Raw genomic sequence first — 13,766 nt, forward strand, 5'->3', positions numbered from 1 at the left:
CATAATACAGGGGGCCCCTAGATCCATAACTTCAACCAACCATGGACCCTGAATTCACATATTATTTCATGAAAGTGACATGAATGGAAAATGCTGAAGCAGTCGTGTTCACGTTGCCACTAGTTAATAATCGGCATTTGCTTTTCTTTCCACATGGAGTCCCAGAACCAAACTTCCAAAGATAAGGCAGGCTCATTGTATGCAGAAATGAGCGACGCTTCCTTTTTTGTGATTTGGACTGACTTCAGCATGTTTGGAAGGTCAAAGTAAGCTGTTGACTTCTAATATGCATGGAGAAACAGGAAATACTAATTATTTTCATGGAAGGATATGGGAAGTATGCATAATTCTGCATAATGCTTTTGGCTGCGTTTTGCTGTTCAGGCTGGTTTATGCAGAATTGTAGGAAACTGCCTTATCCTAAATCAGGCCCTTAGTCATTGTAGGCCCGTACTGTCAAATCTGACTGACAAGAACTCTTGAAATTTTCAAGCAAGATTCTTTCTTTGCTGTACTTGGAGGCCCTGGGAGTTTTTCAGTGACCTTCCATCCAAGTGCTAATCTGGCCTGGTCAAGGTTAATCTCTGAAATCAGAGAAGAATTGGTGTGTTAAGGCACTATGAAGGCCCCTTTTTCCTGAAAGAATACACAGATGTTGTTCTGAGCCTTTCATTCGTAGATTAGGAATAATGCATGAATGATAGAAAGTTTGCATAATATCATTCCATTATGAAGGGAAGATTAAGATAATTTAGCAGTATTTATTAGACAAATAATGTTGTTATGTGCTTTGAAGTTAGCTCCAATTTATGGTGACTCTAATATGAACCTGTCATAGGGTTTCCTTGGCAATGTTTTTTTCAGAGTGGGTTTTCTTGTGCCTTGGAGGCTGAAAGAGTGTGACTTGTTCAAGGTCATTCAGTGGGTTTCCATGGCTCAGCAAGGCTTTTAACTTTGTTCTCCAGGTTCGTAGTCCAATGTTCAAACCACAACACTATTGTGTCTCTTTATAATTTTAATCTGTTATAAATGGTCCTTATTAATTATGCACTTCTTAGTTTGAAAGTAGTTGTTATATTCCAGAAACTTCGTTTTGTGGCTGCCACAAGCTGTGTTGAACTGGTTGAAACCCTTTGAGATACACATTGAAAAACTATAGCAAAATGTGCTTCAAGATGTCCCGCAAAAAACATATTTTTTTGTAGTTTAATAAACTCTTCCCATGTTTTTTTAAGATAGAACCAATTAGGAAATGACATTTATAACCCAGGAACAAAAATTGTGTTACATACTGTTATCAGTCAACATTGTGATTTAAAAATAAAAATAAACCAATGTAAAAACAGGGATTGGCAGGTGCCATCTTAATACATCTCAAATAACTGCTTAATTCATATTTACGAAGATTAGGGTCAGCCCCACTGCTTTGCTCAGAATCCTAGAAATAATACGCAGATCCTAACAGAAAATAATTCTATCAGTCTGCAGATCTGCAGTCTTCATCTTGGAACTGAGCTTAGCTGCAGATCAATTGGCTACAACATCGAGTCAGCATTTTCCTCACTACTACAATCCCTGAATTGCATAGTATGCAGCCTTATGAACAATTATGGAGAACTCAAACACTTGCTCACTACTTTTCTATTTGATTGGCTTTTTAAAAATCGCATCAGAAGCTAATTGAGGCAAGTCACTTCTGGTGTGAGAGAATTGGCCGTCTTTCAAAAACATTGCCCAGGGGACACTCAGATGTGTTATCATCCTGTGGGGGGTTTCTCTCATGTCCCCACATGGAAGCTAGAACTGACAGACAGGAGCTCACCCTGTCTCACAGATTCGAACCGCTAACCTTCATGTCAGCACAAGGGTTTAACCTTTGATTGGCTGTGATCAATTTAATAACCCACTGTGGAATTCCTCTTAAAAGAGACATTTTTTTCCTGTGTAGATGAGGCAGGAGAAATTATTCTTCTATGAGGATGCCCTACTATAATACATTGCTTTTTTCTCACATGGAAATTATTTCAAATTTTGACTGACAGATCGGTGGTTCAATTCCAGGGAGAGCAGGTGAGCTCCCTCTGTCAGCTCCAGCTCCCCATACGGGGACATGAGAGAAGCCTCCCACAAGGATGGTAAAAACACCAAATGTCCGGATATCCCCTGGGCAACGTCCTTGCAGATGGCCAATTCTTTTCACACCAGAAGCAATTCACTGAGTAAAATTCACAGACTGATCAACTAAGATATAGTAGATTGGGTAACATCTGTTGTTTCTACTTTTGGATTGGGCACCAGCTTCACGGTTTTAAGCTTACAAAGAAGAGATTGGTGAAGGTTTTAAATGAGATCAGTGGAGGTTTTACCAGCATAAACAGATTAATTAGAATATGTTACTTTCTTACGGACATTCTTTCCTCCTGGAAGAGTAACAAGGGTTACAGGTTTCTGGATGTTAATAGCTTAACTCAAGATTGGTCAACTTTGGTGGCTTTGAGGGCTAGTTTTTCAGTCTCAGGATACTCAGAGAGCTGCAAACATTGTCAAAAACTCTCCTACTCCCTCAAAAAAGAAAAGAAAGGGGGTTAAAGAAAGAAGAACAAAAACAAAAAGCAATTCAATTAGTAATTCTGGTTTTGAAAGTAGGGTCATTCAAATAATAGATTGCCCGTCTAAGAATAGTGATTTGTCCTTCTTATTTGCCAGAAGAAGTGCAGTCCTAGGAGCTTGGGCCATTTCAGTTGTGTGTGTGCAGAAATAGTCATGGTAGTGCTATCTTTTGCTCATCTTTGGCAGATTTAACTCATGCTTACTTTATGAGGGTTTTTTTTGTAAAGTTATGTAAATGTTTCTTCTATGCTTGCTTTTCTAAGCTGTTTACCCATTCAAGCCATGTTATTAAAAGAATGAGCAATAGAGGTGCCTTTTGTGAATTGAAATGTCTGTTTTTGTTACTTTAACAGCTGGAGCTTTAAGAAAAATGTCTTGCGGTTTTCTAATGTCCTGCTTCTCGCAGCTTGCCTCAGTCATTAATATGTACACACACATACTAGAATTAATTGATTTTCAATAGATGAAGCCAGCTGTTGCTTTCTTCCCACTGTGATCTGCAAACTTTTCTTAGTAGAACCTTTTTGGGGAAATGGATGTCTTGATGAGATATTTGAAGGCTGCTCCAGTGGAAGTTTACTTATGCCAGTCTGGGAAACAGAAATGCTGAACAATCCTAGAATGACTTCCAGTTCTTTTCCCCAGAAGTTCTCTGGAATTTGTATCGCATTTATTCACTTTTTCTGATACTAGAGTTCATAATTATGTGCTACTCTGAACATTAGTGACAGTCTATTAACACCTGTCCCTTTTTGCTCATAAAATGAGCATAATGTATAAATGCATAAATATGTGAGGGGAAGTCATGGGGAGGAGGGAGCAAGCTTGTTTTCTGCTGCCCTGGATACTAGGACGCGGAACAATGGCTTCAAACTACAGGAAAGGAGATTCCACGTGAACATTAGGAAGAACTTCCTCACTGTGAGAGCTGTTTGGCAGTGAAACTCTCAACCCCAGTGTGTGGTGGAGGCTCCTTCTTTGGAGGCTTTTAAACAGAGGCTGGATGGCCATCTGTCGGGGGTGCCTTGAAAGCGATTTTCCTGCTTCTTGGCAAGGGGTTGGACTGAATGGCCCATGGGGTCTCTTCCAACTTATGATTCTATGAGTTGTCATCTGTTGAGCTTGTCACTAGGTTACTTTAGTTTATTGTAGATTTAACCAGTTAATGTGGTCAGTTTCTGCCTTGATTATTGTAATATTCTTTTGAGTGATCTTCTATTATCTCACCACAGTTATCTGGTTTTCTTTCTACATTTAGATGCTAAAAGTACCTTTTTGGAATATCATTTTGATCATGTTACTCCACTTTTGATCATGTTACTCCACTTTCATCATTAGTTAACCAGGAATCAGTACAAGCTTCTTGCTTAAATGTCCAAAGCCTAACTCAACCTAGCTTGTTCTTTCTCTAAGTTCTTTCTTTTGACCAGCCTGTGGGAGTTCTGAAATTCTAGGAATTCTAGGCTTCTCCCCCAGCCAGGGACCTCCTCGTCCTTGGCGCATCTTTCTCCTTTTTCACTTGCTGCTCCATACTCTTGGAATTGCCTCCCTGAACATTTGTGGACTGCTTCTTCCCTCACTATTTTTAAATCTCAATTAAAAATTTGCTTGTTTTCCAAAGCTTTTGAAATGTTATTTTAATACTGTTTTATAATCTTGTATATTTGGAGTAAAGAAATTGGTCAGATTACTTATTATATTGTACTTTTTTGTGGGTTTTTTATCTGGATAGTTTGTCTTACGATTGTATTATAGAATTTTATATTACCCCCCTCTTTGCCCCCTGGGTACATATGTATATATGTATACGCATATATTTCAGAGTGTACATCTTTGGACACTGTTTTTTGCTGTTCTGCTTGTAAAATGCCATGTATATTGATGGTACCAGATAAATAACTAAATAAACAAATAACTATAATAATAACCTGTCTGTAGTTTACACAAAGATCTTCTTCAGGGTAGGCTTTTTCCTCCATGTCTGAGTCCTCACTGTGTGTAATGAGGTGAATGGAAACCAAGGAACGTACCCTGCTCGTCAGCCTTTTTCCTTGGTTAATGTCTTCTACACACCAGAGAAATACTTTAAAAAATCTTCTTATATTTCAGAATTTCCATTGTGATTGTTTTAAAGCTGCCCTTTACTGTTTTCAACTGTTCCTATTTCACTGTGTTTTATGACATATTATGAACCACTCTGGAAACTGAAGGGCAGTATAAAATTGCTTTAAAATAAATAAATAGACCATTTCCTGCTGTTTCTCCTGGCTTGAAACAGAACTCCTGTAGTTTATTTTCTATCAAGAGGCACATAAATATGATCAAAACTGCATAAACTAGAAGATAAAATAAGCTATATAAGCTTATTTTCCACATGGAATAACATTATTATTAGCCAGCCATCTTGACAGTAGTCTCTGATGCTTTGAGAAAAAGGGCTTTTCATCTATCCTATAATGTTAATTTGACATGGATCCTTTGCTCCATCTATGTATTGCCTGTTAGTAATATCTTGAGTGGAAATTATTCATCACTAGAACATCAGCCAGTCAATGGATTGCCTAACAAGTGTGAATCTGCCACAGTTGGTTCAGAAGAAAGTTTTGATAGAACATATATTTTACTGATGACAGGACAAATGGGAAAGTAAAGAATAAACATTGTTTAAAGGTGCCTTTGTCCTTTTATGTTGCTTTAAAAAAAAAACCTCAGGGGTGAGAAGGGCGGAATATAAATACTGTAAATAAATAAATAAATAAATAAATTTAAGCATAAACAGTTTTCCTGATATAGTTTCCACATTACAAGCCATTTTGCAACCTTCATTAAATCTTCTCTCAATCTTCTCTCATCTTACTTTATTTGTGGCAGTTTTACTGTGATTCCATTTTAAGAGACAATTCAGAACAAACATTTTGCAAAATAAAACCAAAAGGGTGGAAAGGGGATGCAAAAAAACATGCTGGGAACATGTTTGCATTTCTGCTGGGGAAATAATGCAAAGTTTCATTCCTTTTGAATTCCTGTCTATATATTTATCATATATAAAAGGTGAAGGAACAATTGTGTCACACATGGATTAGCCAATTCTTGTTTTACGCAGAAAGTCTCCCAAGTAAATAATTTTGTTTTCTTGGATTGCAACGTCATCCTCTGCTTTGGTTGCAGTGAGTGAGGCTCTTACCATGTCACTATTTGCTAAAAGAAAAGAAACAGAAGCAGTTGTATAATAGCTTTAGAGCCAATTAATAAAAGTTTTGTACTCATGCTGCTGTCCAGGCTTGTTATAATGAACTTACATGGCTGCATCCAATATTTTATGGGGCAGTAGAGAAAAATCATTAAATTAAAACTATAGTCGAAAACAAGGTTTGTTTAAGCAGAGGAATTGAAAGGAAATGAAGCAGGAGGATGACCTTTTGCTGCAACAAAATGGGCCAAGAGGCTGCGGCTGTGAGTCAAAAAGCAGATGTAGCCAGACAAAAAGAGTAGGTGAGCAGGACCGACTCTCTGTGTGAGAGGAAAGCTTGTGAGGTTTTTCTCGCTGTGGATATCTAGAATAGAGTTTTCTTTGGCTTCTGAACAAAGTGCTGCAAAACTATGAAGATGCTAGCAATGAAGGAAAATCCTATCACAAGTAGTGTCTTCCCAGAAGCTTGGAATTCTCTGAAGTCCTTTTTACATGATACCCTTCAACGCTTGCAGAGTTTCTTTGGCCAAGATTCTGTTTGACCTTCTCACAGTTGTTTCTTCTTGTGCTTTGTGTGTTGGGTGGGTGGATGGGGAGAGAGAATGACATAAAATAGAAGGCGCTCTGAATGCTCTTATGCTGCCGAGACTGCCTACGCTGGACTTGGCTCTGGGGTTTGTAAGTATGCATATCTCTCTTTCTCACTCCTTCGCTCCCTCCATTCCCGCCCCTTTTAGAGGTAGCCACCCCCGAGCTGCTCTAGGAGGAAGTGCAGTTGGTTATTTTAAAATAAGGGCTGTCATGATTTGCAGCATGGGGAGGAGGCAGAGGGATAAACACAGACCTCTCTCTCCAAACTAGGACTGAATCTTTTTCAGGGCTGGCAGCCTTTCCTCCGGCTGCTGCTGCCCCAGGCTCTTCACCTGCAGGGACTCTTGCTTCAGCGCCGGATCAGGTCACCAAAGACTCTGCCCTCTTTCTTCTTCCTCCTTCCCTGTTAAATATTCTCAGCTTGGATTTTGCAGTCAGGCTCAGGAAATGAGAAAATGTTGAGGGAGGGAAGGGAAATGCTGGATAGCTATGTGGGAAATGACCTTCACTCCATGAGTGTGCATGTGCGGGGAATTAAGTGGGACAGGAAAGCAGGGTAAGACATTTGGAGATAAACATAGGGAACTGCTGCATACTGGTTTTGGAAGCTTCAGGAAGGAGAGTGTTTGTGAGCCAGTGCAATTTTGTGTGCAACCAACACGCTTAAAAGAAATGCAGTTTGGGCCTCTTGAACTTTCGGTTTGAGGGCAGGGAGTTTCTTATCTTTTCTGGGACTTGTTATTGAACCAGCTGTGGTGCAAGGGCGACTTTACTTAGATTGATGAAGAATTCATCAGGAGAATTCACAAGTTGTGATTTAGGTGGTATAGCCCTTCCATGCTGGAAATTTATGGCTTGGTGAGGTGGAGAAACAGGAATGAATGGTGTGCAATTGAATGTATAAGTAAAGTATTTATTTTCACCCAACAAAGCATTCATTTGCACGTATTTGGACATTAGAAAACACTTAAACTAGCCTTTTGCTCTAACCACATGATGCTTGCATTCTTCTGGTAGTGAAAAATACACAGAAATATCTCAGTGTGTAGAAATGAGGACAGCAGATTGTGTCGTCACAAAAACATTTTACTTGAAAAAAAAAGTATTTTCAACCAGATGCTAGTAAGTCTAACAAGTAGATGGGAATCAACAATAATATAGGTGTCTTATTTTGTTGTGCATTCTTGAAGATGTACATTTTCTGGAAATGTTGAAGCTTTGGAGGGAAAGGCTCCCCCCCCCCCAACCGAATGAAAGGGAATTTTTTATTTTTATTTTTGCTTTAGAAAACGTAAATGCACTGTGTTTAACATTCCTTTGTACTGGGGTTTCATATAATATATTGTATAATTTATATAATAAATGTAGAGTTTTCAGGAATAAGTCATTAAATTTACTTTTTAAAATATTGTTACAAATGTAGCTATAAGATCTTGATCAGTAAGGAACCCCTTTCGTTTTACCAATTTATGAACAGCAATTTAAAAATTAAAGGTGAAAACAGAGGGAACACCCGTATTAGTAAAACAAAGAAAAGCATTTTTCCAGCCTTCCCTAGTGACAAGCAGACTAAATACAATTAGAAAAACTGCTGAGAGCAAATACCAAGAATTACAATGGTATGAGATACCACTATGTAATAAAATTTGAATTTTTTTTCTGTTCCTGGTTTGAAAGTTTTATTTCTTGTTTAGTTGTGTAATACTTACTTTGAAAGTAGTTGTTATACTCCAAAAGTTTCATTTTTGTGGCTGCCACAAACTACTGTATGTTGAAATGATTGAGATTCGTTGAATTATTCATTGAAAAACTATAGCAAAATGTGCTGCAGGATGTCCCGCAAAAACAATTTTTTTTACAGTTTAATACACTTTTCCCATGTTTTATGATAGAATCAATTAAGAAATGACATTTATAACCTAGGGACAAAAATTGTGTTACACAGTGTACTGGACATAATCTTGTATGAAAGTCTCCCTGCTATGTAGTTTTTAGAAATGGCATGGAAGAAGAAGTATATAAACAACTTGTGTTACATAGTTTGTCATTCTTTTAAAAAGTCTATAATTAAATGTTTTTCTCCAGAAGAAAGCCTTTGGGGACTCCCCCCTTCCCCTTTCTTCTGACTGTCCTCAGCTCACAGGCCCAGGACTGCAGCAGAGTAGTATTGCTTTCTTGAAATCTCTTCAGATTTTATACTGGAAAACATAAGAAAGAAAATTCCTTCCCCATTTTCTACCAAGGGATTTGGGAATGAATAGCTGTGTTCCTTGCACAAGCCAGCATAAAGAGCAAGTCCCTTTGCATATTTGTGGGAGATGAGAGCTGATTGTTCCCAATGCAGAAATTTGTCATATGGAACATGTTCCGTGTTTAGACCATTGCATATACTCATATATAAGTCGACTAAAGGTGTAAGTTGAGAGCAAGTTATGTGACCAAAGTTATGGATTTTGATATGATCTGTAGATAGGTGAAGGGTCATTCCATGGGGAGGGGAAGCATCAACACCACCCCAGGGCTGCTGCCAAAGTATCCAAAAAGACCAGAAGCAAGAATGTGGTGAAGAGGGCAAAGTGGGTTGATGCTTCTTCTAGATTCACCAAAGATGATCTAAGCTCTTGTCTTTTGCCAGTCTACTGAGAGAAGGGAATGGTTCCTTTTTCCGATGAATTTATCTGTGGATAAGTCAACCCAGAATATTTTTATTAAAATGTCTAGACTTATACATCAGTGTATACAACAAGCCTGAAGAACTTGGCAGTAGTCAGGGGTCAAAATTAAATAGGCTTAACCTTTTCAGGTCACAAATATGTTTTAGCACCTCACTCTAGGTTTGTGAGAGGGTGCCTTTCCCTCAGAACAAGCAGCAAAGTAAATTAGCCCCAGTTTAGGAGCAATATGTTCAGATTACAGGAAAGGAGATTCCACCGGAACATTAGAAAGAACTTCCTCACTGTAAGAACTGTTCAATAGTGGAACTCTCTGTCTCGGAGTGTAGTGGAGGCTCCTTCCTTGAAGGCTTTTAAACAGAGGCTGAATGGCCATCTGTCAAGGGTATTTTGATTGTGCTTTTCCTGCTTGGCTGGACTAGATGGCCCATGTAGTCTCTTTCAACTCTATGGTTCTATGATAATTACCCCACCTCCCCTCAATATAGTGGTGAGTTGCAGTCCTTTTCTGGGTTGCCTCTGTCATCTCTTTCTCCTACAGAGGGAAAAACTGCAAATCTTTCCCTCATTTGTGAAGGAGAAACCTAGCTTTGCTGTGAAGACCCCAAAAGAACATCATTATGAAATTACATTTCTCCATCACAAGTGAGTGAAATGAACAGCATGGAGTTGGTGTTTTTTCCCATCAGAGAAGCAGGAGATGAGAGAAGCAATCCAAAGGCAAAGAAAAAGAAAGAGTGGCATAGCAGAATTGGCAGTTTTGCCACCAAATGAGGAAGAAATGACAAAGGCAAAGAGAGAGAGGAAGCAAGAATGGAAAGTCTTCTTTACTATCTTCTTCTTCTTCTAAAATAGCCAATCTAATGTTAAAATTTACCTTAATACTAGCTTTGCCTGGCCACGCGTTGCTGTGGTGAAGTATGGTGGTATGGGAAATAAAGTATTGAGGTATTGGTGGTAGTTAAGGTAAAGGGTAAAGGTTTTCCCCTGACAGAGCTTAGCCTTCTAACTGGCAGCAATTGGATAAAAACAATTATTCCTCTCCCTCTAATTAGGACTTTATTTTTCTTTTCTTTTTGTTGTATGAATGTAGAGGCATGGATGAGGGGTTGTGCTGCCAAGTTTAGTGTTTCTGGGATGTGTAGTTTGGTTGTTTTGTCCTAGGCCGAAATTTCATTACCCTTTTATATATATAGATTGAGTCCAAGATCCCAACCTCCCTGAATAAAGATCTGACACCCCTTAAAATTTCATCCTTGCTCCCCACTATTCTAACCTGAGACCAACAACTCCCAACAACTTTACATTTCCAACTAAGACCAGCAATTCCAACATCTTAACTAGATGTATTAGTGGTGCTCCCTTTGCCACAATTTAGTTTGGTAACTTTGGTGCATAGAAAAAGGAAAATATGTACATAGAGGTAAAACACTTGTAGGGAGGAATGGTGGATTCCAAATGCTATCTACTGTAATGCTGCGTATGACCTTTCTCTAAGACACACGGACCCCGGGCTGCATGTTGTGCAGGCCTGATATACAGTATATTTTTCTTTCTTCCCAAGTCTTCTTAGCGTCAGAACCCCAGGTTTCCAGGACATATCATCTGGCATCTTGCTTTTAAACATCCTTTCTTATATTTTACAGATAGATCTTTGGCTATCTAATTCTAAAGGTTCAAAGTAAAGTAGCCTTCAAAAGCTGTCCTTCAGAAGTTTTGGACTTCAAGGATCCATCATAACCAACTACACCAGTGCTTCTCAATCTTTGGTCCCCCAGTTGTTTTGGACTTCAACTCCCAGAAATCATAACTAGCTTAGCAGCTCTTAGGATTTGTGGGAGCCCTTAGGATTTGTCCAAAACACCTGAAGGACCAAAGGTCGGGAACTACACTGTCTGGGGCTGATGGAAATCATCTGGAAGGTACAAAATTAGCAGTGGTTGCAGTAAGTATTATTGTGCCCTGTGGCATCTGTAATATATTGTCTCTGTAATGTAGGAATAAACTATGTCTGAAATGGTTTAAATGGGAGTCATTTTAAAAAGCACTATTTAAATTGTGTCATTGAGCCAGCTACTTTTACAATGGACTATGTGATTGTGGCAGGTAGTTATATGCATGTAAAGATTTGAGTAATTTTCTCTATGCCACAATGATGCCAAGGTTGATAGTGGTGAAAGAAAATTGCCTCATCTACACAATGAGCCATAATTCATTATGTTGTGGCAGGTAGAGTAAAATAGCATCTGCTTGGCAAATATAGTGTATGTATGGGCTCTAGAAAAAGACTAGGCAGCCTTCTGCACCAGTGACAGGCTTAAATTCTGTCCACTAAAACCAGATGATGGGGTTATGGTTATCTTTTTACTTTTCATGATTCAGAAAATATAATAAATGGCTTTTAGAAAACGCATTTGCTAACAACATAAACCCATTTCCTTCCCACATTTACTTCCTTGTCCTCAAACAGCCAGTTTCTGTATTCTCGTGGCTTCCTTTATTTACCAATTGATAACTCATGGCCCAAGAATGAGTTTTGCCATCAAAACCAACCATCTCAAGAGTCTTCAGAAACATAATAACATTGGTGCCAATGCAAACAGGACTTTGCAGCTGCAGGGCACATGACATGCACTTAGACATATATGTATGAATAAATGAACATACTACATATTTCAAATACATGGTTCCAGTGTATGGAACATCTCCATTTTCAAAAATATAACTTAAATATTTTGTTGTTGTTCTGTGCCTATATGTCATTTCTCACTTATAGCACCTTTAAGGCCATGTCATTTTATATAGTTTTCTGGGTCTGAAAATATATAACATAGCTATGGTCATTCAGTGAAAAGAAATGTCACCTTTCAGACTCTAAAAGGTAATGATGCCTTTTTAGTTTTTGAAAAAACACATTCCTTTTTTCAGGCAAATTTTAGTTCTCTCTTGCCCTTTTATAAATTTTGTTGGGACTACCAGGATCCATGTAAAATTTCATTTGTCTGGAAGTCACAATTTGGCCATTTTGGGTGTAGGCAAGTGTTACGACTGTACATCTCAATTTTTCAGCTGCACCAACCTCATAACTGACAACAGGCATGAATTGCAACATTTTTCTTTCAGATTCATTCTTCATCATTATGATAACATATTTATTTTTCTTTCCCAGATGTACTATGGAATAGGTTATCTTTTGGGACTAAAAGATAAGAATCTAAAATGTATTGAGCCATAGTGGTCAAAGTCATATTTCATTTACTTTCTTTCACCATCATGCTTATACAGCCATTGTTATTTCTTTTCTAATTCTCTTTCATGTTTTGATCTAGCCTTTTTGCACTTCTGTTGTCAGTAAAGGTGTTGGTGGCTAGGAAATGAGAAGTTGGATTGAAGGGTTTGAAGATGTGTGTCAGAGGAATTTAGAAGGAAGATTATAATGGCTAAAACTCATGGCAAAAAGAAAATAATAATTAAAAGATGTACCCCGGATAGAAATGAGTTGCATAAAACCTCAGTACTTCACATAATCACTCTGGAAACTTTATGCCACCATTTATGTTGCTTCCGGTAAGAAACAGCAGATTAGTGATGTTATTGAAGCCAAAAAAGGACTAGAAGGTTTTTGTGTGTGCACGCTTGTGTGCCTACAGGTTGTGGTGACCCCATGAATTTCATAGGTTTTTCTTAGGCAAATGATAAGAGGTGATTTTGCCATTTTCTTCCTTTGAATTTTTTTATCATGTCAGAATCTAATTGAGGCAAGTTGCTTCTGGTGTAAGAGAATTGGCCGTCTTTAAAGACGTTGCCCAGGGGATACAGGGATGTCCCTTCCTTCTAGGAGGCTTCTCTCATGTCCCCACATGGGAAGCTAGGGCTGACAGATGGAAACTCACGCCACCTCACAGATTTGAACCACCAACATTCAGGTCAGCAATTCAGCCAGCACAAGGGTTTAACCCATTGCAGCACCGTGGCTCCAACCTCAGGATTTAAAAAGGATAAAACAGGGAAGAGAAGTATATGAAATATGACCTACAGCTCCTGATATTCACTGGTAGTCTCCCATCCAAGTACTAATCAGGGCTGCTCCTGCTTAGCTCTCAAGATCAGGTGGTTTCTGGTGCCTTTAGTACATATATTGTCGTGTGTCTTTGTGTTGTTTCTAACTTGTGGTGGCCCTAAGATGAACTTACCACAGGGTTTTCTGGGACTGAGCACGTGTGACTCACCAAGGTCACCCAGTGGATTTCCATGGCAAGCGGTGAATCAAATCTCAGTGTCCAGAGTCCAGTGCTCAAACTACATTGTGTTGCCTCTGTTTTATTATCACCCACCCAAATCTAATTGAGTAGGTCAGAGGTTCTCAAAGTGTGCTCCCCCTCCTTCCCCCTCCAAGCTTTCCCTCCTCTTTCCTGCTTCTCCCCCTTCCCCGCCTCACTTGCTGCCAAAAGGCTTTTCCCCTTGCCTTCCTTGTTTCCAAAACCCTGTTTTCCTCCCACTGCTCAGGGGATACTTTGATTGTGCTTTTCCTGCATGGCAGTAGGGGTTGAACTGGATGGCCCCTTGCGATTGCTCCTATTACTATTACTATTATTATTACAAAGGCTGAATGGCTATCTGTTGGGGGTGCTTTAAGTGTGCATTTCCTTCAGGATAGAAGGGGGTTGGACTGGATGACCCCTGGGGTCTTCCACTAAAATACT

General features: G+C 38.9%; 1 protein-coding gene across 6 annotated transcripts in view; it reads left to right on the forward strand.

Annotated features, from left to right (window-relative positions):
- The window catches only part of dgkz (diacylglycerol kinase zeta), a 186,108-nt gene that overhangs the window by 97,301 nt on the left and 75,041 nt on the right, over positions 1-13,766 (forward strand). For 2 of the 6 annotated variants that reach the window (XM_062967944.1, XM_062967945.1), the window contains exon 1: positions 5,702-6,755. The exons of the other annotated variants lie outside the window; for them this stretch is intronic. The gene's annotated coding sequence lies outside the window, so the exon portion shown is untranslated. Of the gene's footprint in view, positions 1-5,701; positions 6,756-13,766 lie in introns of those variants that run through there. 6 annotated transcript variants of the gene reach the window in all.

This window comes from Anolis carolinensis, chromosome 1 (assembly GCF_035594765.1).
Source record: "Anolis carolinensis isolate JA03-04 chromosome 1, rAnoCar3.1.pri, whole genome shotgun sequence".
Lineage (NCBI taxonomy): Eukaryota > Metazoa > Chordata > Lepidosauria > Squamata > Dactyloidae > Anolis > Anolis carolinensis.